Raw genomic sequence first — 15,023 nt, 5'->3', positions numbered from 1 at the left:
CAGAGTCATTTCAGGAGTTCCGCTTTGGCTGTGTAGAGTTGAACCAAATTGGACCCAAGGAACAGTTTTTGAAAAGTCCACTTTAGGGTTAATTCCGGCCAAATGCAAAGAGAAGCTCACGAGGAGATAAACAGTTTTTCAGCCTTAAGCAACAACAGAATGTCCAAGGCCACCTCTTCTGGGAATCATTCCAAACACTTTAGATAGACAAAACAATGTCCACACTTAATTTTCAGGAAGGTCTCTTAAGCTTATAACGCCAGGTTGTAAATATTCTTAAAGTATAGTTTTAAAAAGTTACTTTCTTCAGCTATCCCTCTCACCAGATTTTCTGCCGCTTTAAAAAGTTACTGAGATAAGATAGCAATTCTTTTTTTCCATATGTAGGGGTACGTAGGCAATTAGTTGCAAAAGAATTCTCACCCGATGGAAAAACAGCGATGCCAGGTGCTGTTCCTTGCTTCTCTCAGACGGCTGCCAGCGACTTGGAAGCTAGCCGAAGCTGCTTATTTCTGCCCATTGGCTGATTAGGGAGTTTCCTGGATCGAACCGGGGTGGCCGCCGCCCCCCGGGATCAACAGGCTTTCTCCCCCAGTTCACCACCCCTCCAGGGTGGTTCCGACACCCTATGGTGTCCCAAAACGGGTCAGAATTCAGCCCAGGGGACAGAGCTCTGCCCTCCTGCTGCTGTCTCGTCGCGACGTCAAGCCGGAAGTCCAACCCTGGGGATATCTTTATCGGCTCCTTCCAACTTAACTTTTCTATGATTCTATGATCATTAGTTCAGATCTCTCCAGAGTGTGTATATTCATAGTCAGTGTTGCTTTCTGAAATGATCATTTTTCAGAAACCTCTTGCTGAGCTATTTTGACCCATTGATTGATTAGTTTCAGTGTTTAGTTAGCCTATTGATTAATTGAAAAGGCTTTCCCTACCAGCATCTTCAATAAAATTGCAAGTTGTTATTTTATTATGCATGTTGACTACAACTGCTCCACTCAAAAGCCCACCAATTACAAGTGCCAATTTTTTCCCCAGACATTTGCCAATTATCGCTTTAGTTTCAGTTTCCATAATTTCACATATTCATGGGTGTTTGTCTGTTCTATTTAATCTTGCCATTGTTTCTCTACCACTGATCCTGAATTTTTAAGTAATTAGTTGAAAGCTGCCTATCCCTACAGAAACTTAACATCTTGATTGCTAGTTGTTGTTGCCTGCTTTTGCCAATTGCTGATGTAAACATTTGCTTAATATATTCATTTGCCTGAAAACTTTCTTGCATTTACTAAGCTCACAGTTCAATCCTGTGCATATTTACGTGGAGATAAGTCCCCTTGAGTTTAGAGGGGCTTACTGTCATATAAATAATGCAAATATTGCAGTGCTATTTTCTCTCTTCTTTTCTTCAATGGCAACACTTTACTTTGACGCATCAGAAATCATCTATACCAGTAGTTCAAACAGCAGTGTTATGCAACGGTATATTGATCAATGCTATTAACATACAGCAGGACCCCTTTATCTGTGTGGAATAGATTGCAAGCCCCCCCCCCCCAAGATGTGTGACACTACAGACAGTACTAAACCCATTAAAGAAAGAGAGAGCACCACAGACTGGGTTGCAACTGAGGACAGTTAGAGGTGGGGGAAGGGCAAGAGGAGAAGGTAAATGCACATGTGCAGTGAGGGCTGGGTTGCAGTGGTGGTGATCACAGATAGCTAAAACCACAGATACTTGCTTTCCAAACATGAGGGTGCTATTGTGTATTAGCCGCCTCGAGTAGACATGGTCTAGAGGGGCGGGGTAAAAATCCAATAAATAAATAAAATAAAATAAATATGGGTTTCTTACCAGTTTAGCTATCATGCTTTTGCGAAAGTATCCTGATTCACAGTTTGTTGAGGATGCTCAGATTTACAAATGGTTAAACTGCTCCTCTAGCACAACACAAATTTTAAAGTTCTTTGGAGAGACAAATTACTGCAAAATCATTTTATTTGTAGAGTTAAAGGCTCCCAGGTCTTCTCTGTTGAGATTACATGAAATCCTCAAGTGTTTATGTGAAATGCATTAGCCACTAAACTAACCCTACCTAGCCAGTTGTGTGAATTTTTTTGTGACATGGGATACAAGTGGAAACTCATTACCTGTAATCACCTCTGTGCTTTTCACCATTGCACTTACGCTGGTAGTGAAAGGATTCTGGCTGCAGTTCTTTCAACATAAGGTAAAGTCCAACAGTGGAATGCACTGACTGAATAATTTCTTCTAGGGACAGAAAGGGTAATTTCTCTTTTCCTTTCTAAGGCAGTCCCGTGTGCATCCAGAAACAAACAAACAAACAGTAAATCTTTGTTGTAGATGATTGGCAAATGCTGTGATATCATTTTTTAAGGCAGCTCAAGTGGAGGGAGAGAGCATTTTCTGAATTTAGGCCACAGCTTTTATTGATGTTAAGCAGCATTATTTGGAAAAAAAGAATTTTCAAATAAAAAATGCATAAATAATCTTGTAAATTCAACTATTTTCAAGCACTTAATGGGCCATTCCTATACATATTTGCTCAAAAGTAAATTCCACTGAGATAAATAGGGCTTGTTTCCAGGTAAAGGGATAACAGAGAAATGAAGCCTCTTGGCAGTATAGTTAATTCTGACCCATACAATTTGAAGTGTTTGGTGTTACACCAAAGCAGTAATTTGTTTTGTTTGTTATAATGTTGGGAAAACTATTATTTTTTTAAATGTTATTGATTAGGTTTATGGATCAGTCAAAATACATGGTGCTACATTACAAAAGGTTACTATTCTAAGAGCACAATTAGTCTGTTAGTGAACAATCCTATATAGAGAAAATTTACGTGGAGGTTCAGAGGGTCAGAGTCATCATAACCTATGATGATGGTAACAGAAGTTTGAACATGAGTTCAAACTGGATTCTGATGTTGTTTTAATGGGGAAAAATATAGTGTTAGTTAAATTATAAAGGATTTAAGTAAATGTCATGCATAACATTGAGGCATACATATCAGAGAATCAAGTAATTTGTAGAAAATATCTACCTAAAAAAATTAGTTGATAGCTGATTTTATTTCCTCAAGATGTCTGCAAACCATGATTTTGTTAAAAAAGCTGGAATTTTCAATTGAATATTCAGTGCCCTTATTGAATTCCCAGGATTATTAAGGTAAACCTATGACAATTTATTGCTGTAGAACAGACATGAACTGGATGTGCAAATCTGCTTTTAATAAAACATGGCTAAAGAGAGATTGCACTTTGTTCACTCCAATGGAATATCTGGTTATGTGCTGGTACAGTATGCCCTGCATAGGTATTTTAAATATATGCACTTCATAAAGCAAGTCCTTTGTGTGCTTTATGTAATAAAACTGCTAGGCTATGTTTTATTATAAAATAATATAAAAATAACCATATACAAAGCATAAGTTTATTTCTGGCCCTATTTTTAACTGGAAGCATACTAATAATGATTGTTAAATTATTTAGAAAGTGTTTTCTCTACCAAAACTATGACTTTCTGGGCTCACAGACCCTTCAATGAAAATGTAATCCCATCCAGCATCAGTCCCAGAAGATGGGAGTGGGAAACTACTTCTGAGTACCTAGAAAGCGCTGGAAAGAGTCACCATGCATCTGAATTGACTTGAAGGCACACAGCTATTGTTACTAGATTCCAGTTAAAAAAAGAGAGTAATCTCTGGACTAGCTTTTATGTGTGCATCCTAGCCAGAGAAGCTTTTCTGCTCCAGTTACTGGGCTCTCTTTAAGAATTCTCTCACACCTTATATATTATACATAGGTACATGGAAGCTTCTCATAAATTTTATCTTCAGAGAGCCCTTTCTGCCTTGATTTAGCCCATAAGCAATCTCTGTACATTGTTGATGATTCTGAACCTATTTTAGGGCATACATGCAGTGCATAGAGAGTACTATTGGGGCTGCTCACCATTGCTGTGCATGAGCTAGGGGTGAAGTGAGGAACACGTCCAACATACTCCTACAGCTGTACAATGTAGATGGAGATCAGAAACTTCTTCTTTAAGGTTGCTTATCTGTTATGACTGATTGGAGGCCCTCAAGGGAGACCATTGTATTAGCTTTCAAGGACTACCATCCTTCCATCAAGTCTACAGTTTGAAGACCACTATATGTGGGCAATAAAGGTGACATGTTTCTTGTTTCTCAGTAAGGGTAAGAAAGACAGAGAAAAATATATCCAGCCAAAAGCCAGTTCGTATAATAGGATGGCAGCTTGTTTCCACCAGAAAAATCCTGGGCCATGGATGAGCAACCAGTGATCATACAGATATTTTTAGAGCTGGGATAAAAACTGCAGATCCCATCAGCAGTGGAAAGAGTCTGAAGAACTGTGGGAGTTTGTTGTCCAACAATCCTTGGACAGGTCAACTACCATGATGAAAATGAATGGCAATCTCTATTTTCCTTTGCAGATAACTTTGATTTTGAATGGCATTTCAGAATCTTTTAAAAACCTCACCCATTACTTCCACCCCCTTTCCAAAAGACTTGGAGAAAATAATCTACAATTAAAAATAAAGCAAAACGCCACTGCTTCATGATGTTGTGGTGCAAGTCTGATGAAGACAACACCTTTGTCTTATAGACTTGAACCCACCTTTATCTCCCTACAGAGGCACAAAGTTATGAAGAAGTTGCAGTACAGGCCACAACATCTCTGCACTTCTGTGTATGCATTTTCAGATATAAAAATACACTAATAATATGAATTACCAGGTACAGTATAAAAGCAGTTTACTTTTTCCCTGATATCTGTAGTCTGCAAGCATGGGGTAATACTGGGAATGTATGAATCAGTATTTATGTGTTTGTACAGGTGCTGCATTTTGCCAATACAAGCCGTAATAACCATTTGGGAACAATCATTTGAGAATCTCTAATTAAGAAAAGGGTATGCTGAATCATGGATTGCTTCCTTGTCATGGCGAAGGGGCTTGAATAATTCAGAGAAGCTATGGGCTAGGCCATGCAGGGACACTCAAGACACAAAGGTCATAGTGGAGAGTTCTGACTAAATGCGACCCACCTGGAGCAGGAACTGGCAAGCCATTCCAGTATTTTTGCCAAGAAAACTCCATGGACAGAAACAAAAGGCTAAAAGACATGCTGGAAGATAAGCCCCTCAGGTCGGAAGGCATCCAACATGCTACTGAGGAAGAGTGGAAGACAAGTACAAGTAGCTCCAGAGCTAATGAAGTAGTTGGGCCAAAGCCAAAAGGATGCTCAGCTGCGGACGCGCCTGGAAGTAAAAGGAATGGCCAATGCTGCAAAGAAAAATACTGCATAGGAAACCTGGAATGTAAGATCTATGAACCTTGATAAGCTGGATGTGGTCAATTAGGAGATGGCAAGAATAAACATTGACATCCTGGACAACAGTGAACTAAAATGGACGGGAATGGAAGAATTCAATTCAGACGATTATCATATCTATTATTGTGGGCAAGAATCCCGTAGAAGAAATAGAGTAGCCCTCATAGTCAACAAAAGTGGGAAAAGCTGTACTGGGATGCAATCTCAAAAGTGAGAGAATGATTTTGATACGAATCCAAGGCAGACCTTTCAATCCAAGTTTATGCATCAACCACCAATGATGAAGAGGCTGTAACTGACCAATTCTATGAAGACTTGCAACACCTTCTAGAACTGACACCAAAGAAAGATGTTCTTCTCATTCTAGGGGACTGGAATGCTAAAGTAGGGAGTCAAGAGATAAAAGGAACAACAGGTAAGTTTGGCCTTGGAGTTCAAAATGAAGCAGGGCAAAGGCTAGTAACACTGGATGGAGGCTCGTAACATTGTACAGGAAGCAGCAACAAAAACCATCCCAAAGAAAAGGAAATGCATGAAAGCAAAGTGACTGTCCAGCGAGACCTTACAAATAGCAGAGAAGAGAAGGGAAACAAAATGTAAGGGAGATAGGGAAAGTTACAGAAAATTGAATGCAGACTTCCAAAGAATAGCAGGGAGAGACAAGAGGGCATTCTAAAACGAACAGTGCAAAGAAATAGAGGAAAAGTATAGAAAGGGAAAAACCAAAGATCTGTTCAAGAAAATTGGAGATATTAGAGGAACATTTTGTGCAAAGATTGACGTGATAAAGGACAAAAATGGTAGAGACCTAACAAGCAGAAGACATCAAGAAGATATCAAGAATACACAGAGGAATTATACCAGAAAGATCTAGATGTCCTGGACAGATAGTGTGGTTGGTGACCTTGAGCCAGATATCCTGGAGAGTGAAGTCAAGCGGGCCTTAGAAAGCATGGGTAACAACACGGCCAGTGGAGGTGATGGCATTCCAGTTGAACTATGTAAAATCTTAAAAGATGACGCTGTTAAGATGCTACACTCAATATGCCAGTGAGTTTGGAAAACTCAGCAGTGGCCAGCGGATTGGAAAAGATCAGTCTTCATCCCAATCCCAAAGAAAGGCAGCACCAAAGAATGCTCCAACTACCGTACAATTGCACTCATTTCACACACTAGGAAGGTTATGCTCAAAATCCTACAAGGTCGGCTTCAGGAGTATGTGGACTGAGAACTCCCAGAAGTACAAGCTTTATTTCGAAGGGGCAGAGGAACTAGAGACCAAATTGCTAACATGTGCTGGATTATGGAGAAAGCCAGAGAGCTCCAGAAAAACATCTATTTCTGCTTCATTGACTACGAAAAAGCCTTTGACTGTGTGGCCCACAGCAAACTATGGCAAGTCCTTAAAGACATTGGAGTCCCTGACCACCTTATCTGTCTCGTGATAAATCTATATGTGGGACAGGAAATAACAGTTAGAACTGGATATGGAACAACTGATTGGTTCAAAATTGGGAAAGGAGTACGACATGGCTGTACAGTGGTGCCCCGTATAGCGAGGTTAATCCGTTCCGGATTAACCTTCGCTATACGAAAACATCGCTGTGCGGGTAAGGAAAGCCTATTGGAACGCATTAAACTTAGTTTAATGCGTTCCAATAAGCTTCGAAACTTACCCCTCCAGCGATGTTTTCGCGTCCGGTGGCCATTTTGGAGCCGCCGATCAGCTGATCGGCGGCTCCAAAATGGCCGCTGCATGACCCGAAATGCCCCCCCGCAGCGTTTTCGCGACCTCCGTAAGCAAGGGGAGGGCGCGAAAACACTGATAGGGGCCATTTCGGGTCATGCGGCGGCCATTTTGGAGCTGCCGATCAGCTGTTCGGCGGCTCCAAAATGGCCGCCGGACGCCCCAATCGTCGCAAAGCGAGTGCGGCAATTGGGGCTGATCCGTATAGCGATCCCCAAAAAGGGATCGCTATACGGATTCTTCGTTAAACGGTGCGCTCGTTAAGCGAGGCACCACTGTATATGGTCCCCCGGCTTATTTAACTTATATGCAGAATACATCATGCGAAAGGCAGGACTGGATGAATCCCAAGTCAGAATTAATATTGCCAGAAGAAATATCAACAACCTCAGATATGCAGATGATCCCACTGATGGCAGAAAGTGAGGAGGAATTAAAGAACTTCTTAATGAGGGTAAAAGAGGAAAGTGCCGAAAAGTCTGAAGCTCAACATCAAAAAAACTAAGATCATGGCCACTGGTCCCATCACCTCCTGGGAAATAGAAAAGGAGGATATGGAGGCAGTGACAGATTTTACTTTCTTGGGTTCCATGATCACTGCAGATATTGACAGCAGCCACGAAATTAAAAGATGCCTGCTTCTTGGGAGGAAAGTGATGACAAACCTAGACAGCATCTTAAAAAGAAGGGACATCACCTTGCCGACAAAGGTCCACATAGTCAAAGTTATGCTTTTTCCAGTAGTGATGTATGGAAGTGAGAGCTAGACCATAAAGAAGGCTGAGTCCTGATGAACTGATGCTTTTGAATTGTGGTAATGGAGGCAACTTTTGAGAGTCCCCTAGAGTTGAAGGAGGACAAACTTATCCATTTTGAAGGAAATCAGCCCTGAGTGCTCACTAGATGGACAGATCCTGAAGCTGAGGTTCCAATTCTTTTGCCATCTCATGAGAAGAGAAGACTCCCTGGAAAAGCCCCTGACATTGGGAAAATGTGAAGGCAAGAAGAGAAGGGGACGACAGAGGATGAGATGGTTGGACAGTGTCATCGAAGCTACCAATATGAATTTGACCAAACTTTGGGAGGCAGTGGAAGACAGGAGTGCCTGGCACGGTCTGGTCCATGGAGTCACAAAGAGTCGGACACAACTTAACGACTAAACAACAACTACAAATGCTGAAATGATATTATTTCTCATTTTTTGCCTTGAATTCAGAACCAACCCATAGCAACCCTAATGGTAAGTGAGAAATTTAAGGAATAGCTTTATCTGTTCCACATAGTTTCCATGGCTGAACAGGGATTGAAACCCAGGCCTCCTGAGCCCTAGTCTGTTATTCTATTGACAACTTCACATTGGGCAAAAGTTATTTCTTACAACTATTTATTTAAACATGTTAAACAATGCCTGTTCCAACATCCAAAGCAATTGAAGATTAAATGCTAACATGTTCTTTCCTTTTTTAAAAAATCCAATACTGACATAGAGTAAGGTAGAGAATCAAATTTCCATGGATTGGGAAGAACTTAAATATTGCTTTTCTAAGCCTGATCTTTCAAACCGACTGGGAAAGTGTATATGAGAAAAGAGGCACAGTTCAGAAGGTATCTATCTTGGAAAAAGAAAGAAAGAAAGAAAGAAAGAAAGAAAGAAAGAAAGAAAGAAAGAAAGAAAGAAAGAAAGAAAGAAAGAAAGAAAGAAAGAAAGAAAGAAAGAAAGAAAGAAAGAAAGAAAACTCTGCTGGATTAGACCAGGATCCACCCATGCCAATGCCTTGTTTTCCATAAAAGTATGAGGTGCTTGTGGGAGGACCACCAAAAGCAGGACAGGAATATAACAATCCTCTTTCTCTGTTGCCTACCCAGGGGTTGAAATGCAGGGGTTGAAATGTTGACATGGGCTTTTGTTATCCAGGTTCAAGTTTCTACTAAACCATGAAAAATGGTCTAACCTACCTCACAAGGTTGTTGTCAAGAAAATTGGGGAGAAGTGCCACAGGTTCACTAGAGGAAAGATGGGACATACATGTAACAAAATAAATCTATACACAAATGAACAAACATTGCCTTGACATGAGAGGCTACATCACAATTGGAAGCCATTGATATACTTTCCTGTCAGTTCAGTTCCTCCATAAATTTAATTCTGCTTTCACTTCATTTAAGCTGTGGCTGTTGCCACTGGTTATGTGAGACCCAGACTACCCAAAGGTTTCAGTATTTTTAAATTCTAATGTAAAGATAGCTGCTACTGTGTCAGAATTTTAAATATGGGGTTGAGTCAAGGTGAAAATTGGAAAACTTCCGTGAGGTTGCATTTTACAAATCTGATCATCCCCGACCTCACCATTTGTATGTAGAGTGCTAATATCATGGCAGCTGTAGACGGTCTGTGCATTGCACCTTGCCTAGCCTCAGCACAGCTAAATTTGTACAGAACTCATTTTACTTAGGAAAATGAATTGAAAATAAGAGAGACCTCTGTGGTTGTTAGCTTTGTAGTAGGTGCAGAAACAGTCCCATTTGATGTATTCTGGATGTTCAGAAGACAAATCTGCAACATTGTAATGTGGTTCTTAAGTTACACGGGTAATGCTAATTGTTTCTCTAAGCATCTTTGAGAACGTAATTACAGCTACTGTGCAGTGTTCACCAGAGGATAAAAGCTCTGGCAAACAAGTCTCCTCTTATTGTAACTACATTGTTGGTCACCTGTGAGGGACATAATGAAGGATGTTCCAAAAACACTGTATTCGAATTTCAGTGAAACGCATGCCTTCACACTATTAAAAACTTTTAAAAAAAGAATCGGCATATAGGCTTGGTGAGAAAATAAATTACTATTTAAGCAGAGCTGAAAAAGAAATTGCAATTAACCATGATTTTATAAATCTATCTCAGCATACAACTTCAGGATTATTGCAAACCGTATATCTCTCCCCCACAACTATTGTTACAAAAAATATGTCCACAGAATCACACACTTCTCTCTCTCTCTCTGTTTTGATATATAAGTGAACATACATAACTAAAAACAGGTAATTTCAAAAATATGCAAAAATACATTGGGAGAATTTCTTTGACCTACTGAATGAATGAGTCTTTTCCAGCCGGCAGTTATGTTAAACCAGGGACAAGATCTGTTTTCAATCATACCAGAGTGCAGGGCACATAATAATGGGCTCAAGCGACAGGAAGCTAGATTTAGGCTGAATATCAGGAAAACAATCTTAACTGTTAGAGCAGTATGACAGTAAAACCAGTTACCATAAGAGGTGATGAGTGTTCCAATGCTGGAAACATTCAAGAGAGAGCTGGTTAACTATCTGCAAGACATGCTTTGATTTGGATTCCTCCACTGAGCAGGCAGTTGGACTTCACAGAGGCCTTATAGGCCCCTTCCAACTCTATTACAGTGGTGACCCGCATGACGATGATAATCCATTCCATTGAAATCGCTGTTTAGTGAAATCATCGTCATGTGAAAACCACTTCCCCATTGAAATGCATTGAAACCCGTTTAATGCGTTCCAATGGGGAAAATACCTCGTCGTTTTGCAAAGATCGCCCATAGCTGTAAAAATGGCTGTCCTGCAAAGCATGGGTTCGGAAAACACAGGGCAGCCATTTTGCGAAGCTGCTGATCAGCTGTAGAAATCGTCATCTTGCAAGCAAAAATCGCCCATTGGAATTACTGTTTTGCGAACTGCTATAACGATTGCAAAAGTCATTGTTATCCAGATTCGTCATTTAGCAGGGTTGTCATCTAGCGAGGTACCACTGTACTCAATGATTCTATGAAAATCCCTTTGATTCAATGGATCTGTGCTAGCTGAGACTCACAATTGGATTTAGCCCAATATTGGTCAAATTATTTGAAAAAATGAGAATATTGAATAAAATGTGTAAAATTTAAGAAAAATTACATACCAAAATACATGGAACACCCACACGGAAAGGAGAAAATGAGCCTCACAACTGGATATGACTCCTGGGTGGAAAAAAGAATGCATGTTGGATTCTGAGACATACAACAGAACCAAGATAAACAGACTATCACTTTTTTTATGTTTGAGCAGAAGCCGATACCATCTAAAAAACAAAATGTGGAGGTTGGATGCAATTTTCATTCATAGTAGCAAGGGTTGAGTTCTGCTCAGGGGGTGCTCCTCCAGAGGAAATGGGAACAGCAGAGTTACGTACACAGAGAGAGGGAGACAAGCAGAGAAACAGACAGTGACAAGTGGTAGCTCTTACCCCTTGATTTGATTTCTTTTTCATAGCAATATTCCCATTTTAGTTTTGCCACACTGACATATCCTTGTTTAGGACTACTACCTTATTTTCTTTTTCACGTTATGATGCAGATATTATTCACCCATCTAGAGTGCCTTCACTTTTAATATAGAAAATGGCATAGTTGGTTTGAGGTGAGCTACGTATCTCCTTAAATAACTACATAATTAACTTCAATAGATATTTGAGACATAGTACAGAGAACTACATGATTTGTACCAGGTATTCAAGCAGGCTTTAGATTTCTGAAGTGGAAGCTTCTCCCTGCCACATGAGTAAGAGTTTTCAAAACTTAGTGGACAGTATGGGGTCCACCTGATCCAAGTTTCTCAATGGTGACTTTTTGGTCCATGGCCTTGGGTGGAGGATATATCTGATATATATTGTTAAACGTATTAACACTGTAGTATGTGAGCTACTACAGTACTGTTTAAAGCCTTTTAGCTGTAGTCATGAAGGCTGTCAACTGCTGTTAACAAGCAAAATTTGTGAGCAAGTTAATTTTCTGTATTCAGGAGCAAAAAAGGGCACACTCAGTAAACTTGTCTTAAAACAATCTAGAATGATTCAGACATGCTGAAACAATTTAAACCATGTTAAGATACTCTAAAACAGTTTAGATGCACGATGTGATGAACGTACGAAGGAAGGAAGCACTAGTCCTGTAGGGTGCGGGCAAGCATTCCTTCAGACATGCAGGTCACCGCAACCACTCTCCATTGCAGATCATCTACAAAAATAGCTATGTCTTTTGCACTTGCACCCACTAGCATAGCCTTAGATCGTTTTTCCTTCCCAAGAGACATATGAGCAGCTGACCTTGGCTTCCCCTCCCCAGAAACTATTAGACTACTAGCTGTACAACTCAGGTTGTCACAAACTGAGTTAAAATGTAAGCAGTGCATACAGAACTATATGATTTTTACTAGTATCTTTTCCAAAAGATTCTAGAATCCCAAACTACTAAAACACCTCCAGCAAATGTCTTGAAAGCTCTTAACTAAGAAGACATCAATATGGCACAATATCCTGCCAAAATACTAGCAAATGTATAATTTTCAGGAAAGTGGTTTGGAATCAGAAAGTCTTCTCTATGAAGGGAAAGGATCTTTTATGCATATAACAATGCCTTCATCATATGAACACATGGCATATGGATAACAATTATGTATGGATATATTTTTAAATTCTGGAAGCCTTTTATAGAAGCCTATATTTAGATTTATTCTTTATTTGAGCTGGAATGCTTCTAGTTGTGATTCCTTCTCATTTGTGTTGTTGTTTTTTTTTTAAGTTTCAACCAATTAAATATTGTTTAAAAAATAAAACATGGAGGGAAGGGATCTTTCTGTTTACAGAGGAAACTGGGAGTTAAAGGAAAAAACTGAAGTAGTAATTCCCACCCCCTGCCACAAGGTTCCCTCTAAGGTGCATCACTGCATTAGCATGGGGGCCTTTGCCCCCCACTGTGTAGTTTTCTTCCTCCTCCATGCACCCACAGTGATGATTTTCAGTCTCAACAGGACCCTGTGTGGGGAGGGTGGAGTTGTGCACATGGGGGGTGTCACACATGGAGGGAACATTGCCCTCATTCCTCATTTCTCAACAGCCGTGTTGGTGCAGATAAATTCAAAAAGTCATGCTCTTGCATTTTCTTTTAGCATGAGTAGAACTCTGCTGAGTTCCAAGACTGGTTGCAATTCACTGTGTACAAATTCTTTTCTTTCACAAAGTTGCCTCCAAATGAGTGCTGTGATGCAGCTGAAAGGAAGTGGGCTTTTTCATCTCCTGCAGTGAGGAAAAGGTAGGACTAGTCATGTTGCTGTGATATCCTAAATTGGGGGAAGGCAATGGGCTCTTATAGTGAGACCTTACCCAAGGTAGATCTCTTTGCTGGGAACAGAGCAGCCCACTCACCTTCCCTGTAAGTCAGACGATAACTTCAGGGGCTGGATAGGAACTTTGAGCCCAGATTCCATGATTGGTGTAGTGAACAAAAGGGGCCCAGGGGAGTTTTGCCTTTCCTGTTTCTCATGGAACAGATGGGCAGATTAAGGGTGGTGTTCTGTTTAAATAGATCACAATCTGGTGGATCGTGTGGGGAGATGAAATGTAATAGTGAGATTCACAGGTCCCCATTTGGTAACTAGGTCCCCTGAATGGGTGCCACGAATTGTGTGCTTCAGGTATGCAAACAGGAATAGCTTTTTGAGGAAGCCTCAGGTAATGACCAATCTCAGTTCATGAGACTTGGGAGGGAGACAAGCCTGAGGTTATCTCCCCAGTTTGGGCTGGTTGGGGCTCACTCAACCTGAACCCGAGGCGCTTGGTTTGTCCACCTGCTCCTGTGCCTAGGTGTGGTACACTACTTTAAGCCCCATCTCAGTTTGGGGATTTAATTAGTCAAAGTTGTTTAACCCATCTTCTGTGTCTTGCCTGTTTATTTACTGGTATGGGCGGAAATATTGGATCTCTTTCTGATGGCTTCTATCAGAAAATGGCAACATGAAATAAGCATTTAATCATATTAGGTACCTTTGGCGCTGCTAGTTAGAAAAATAAAACAGGTGAAGAATGTCCACAGGTTTTTAAGAATATTAGTTCCATAATAAAGGATGGTCTGTAAGTATAGCCTCATCGCACAGTGGTTAAATTGCTGTACTGCAGCCCAAACTGTGCTCACAAGCTGGGGTCCAATCCCAGGTAGCTGGTTCAAGGTTCATTCAGCCTTCCATCTTTCTGAGGTTGGTAAAATGAGTACTGAGCTCTCTCTCTCTCTCTCTCTCTGTGCGTGTGTGTGCGCGTGTGCACGTGTGCGTGCGCAATGTATAGCTTAAATAATTAAATTGTAAACTGCCCAGAGAGTGCTTCAAGTGCAATGGGGCAGTATCTAAGCAGAACACTTTGCTTTTATAATAGTTACTCTGAAAATCCACATGAACCAATGGATTTTGATCTAGAAAACCTTTGCCCAGTGATTACTAATAACGAACTACATGCTCTCAAGTCAATTCCGACTTACAGAAACTGCTTCCAGGGTTTTCTAGGTGCAAGTGCTCAGGAGGACTGGTTTACTATTCCCTTTACCATTCTCTGGTGCTCTGGAGCTGTGCAGCCTGCTGAAGGCTACACAGTCTGGCTCCTCTCCAGGGAGGCACAATGTGGAATTGAGCTTCTGAGCTCTGGCTGAGCTATCCATCCATCCATCCATTGATTAGACTGTACAAACTGAGCAAAGGTTGTAGAAAGAGTGTTAAGCATACTAAACTTTGCATTGGATTCAAAACAAGAGGGCCTGAAGAGATCATCTGGATCAGACGGAAGGTCTAACTAGAACAGCATTCTGTTCTCAAAGTGGCTATCCAGAAGCCACCAAGCAGGATATGAGTACAGAGGCACTTCCTTGCTTTAATTGCAAAGGTATACAGAGGCAATGAAGGTTTCCATTCACCATGACTAGTATGTGATGAGAGCACCAGCCTACATAAGAATGCATTTTTTAAATAACCTTGACGAATTTCTATAGGTACACTTGACTTTGCATACAAAAATTATAACGTTTCTCCCTCCCACCTCCTTTCCCTATAAATAAGGATGGA

This window comes from Pogona vitticeps, chromosome 3, assembly GCF_051106095.1.
Source record: "Pogona vitticeps strain Pit_001003342236 chromosome 3, PviZW2.1, whole genome shotgun sequence".
Taxonomy (NCBI): domain Eukaryota; kingdom Metazoa; phylum Chordata; class Lepidosauria; order Squamata; family Agamidae; genus Pogona; species Pogona vitticeps.
This window is presented reverse-complemented; position numbering follows the sequence as displayed.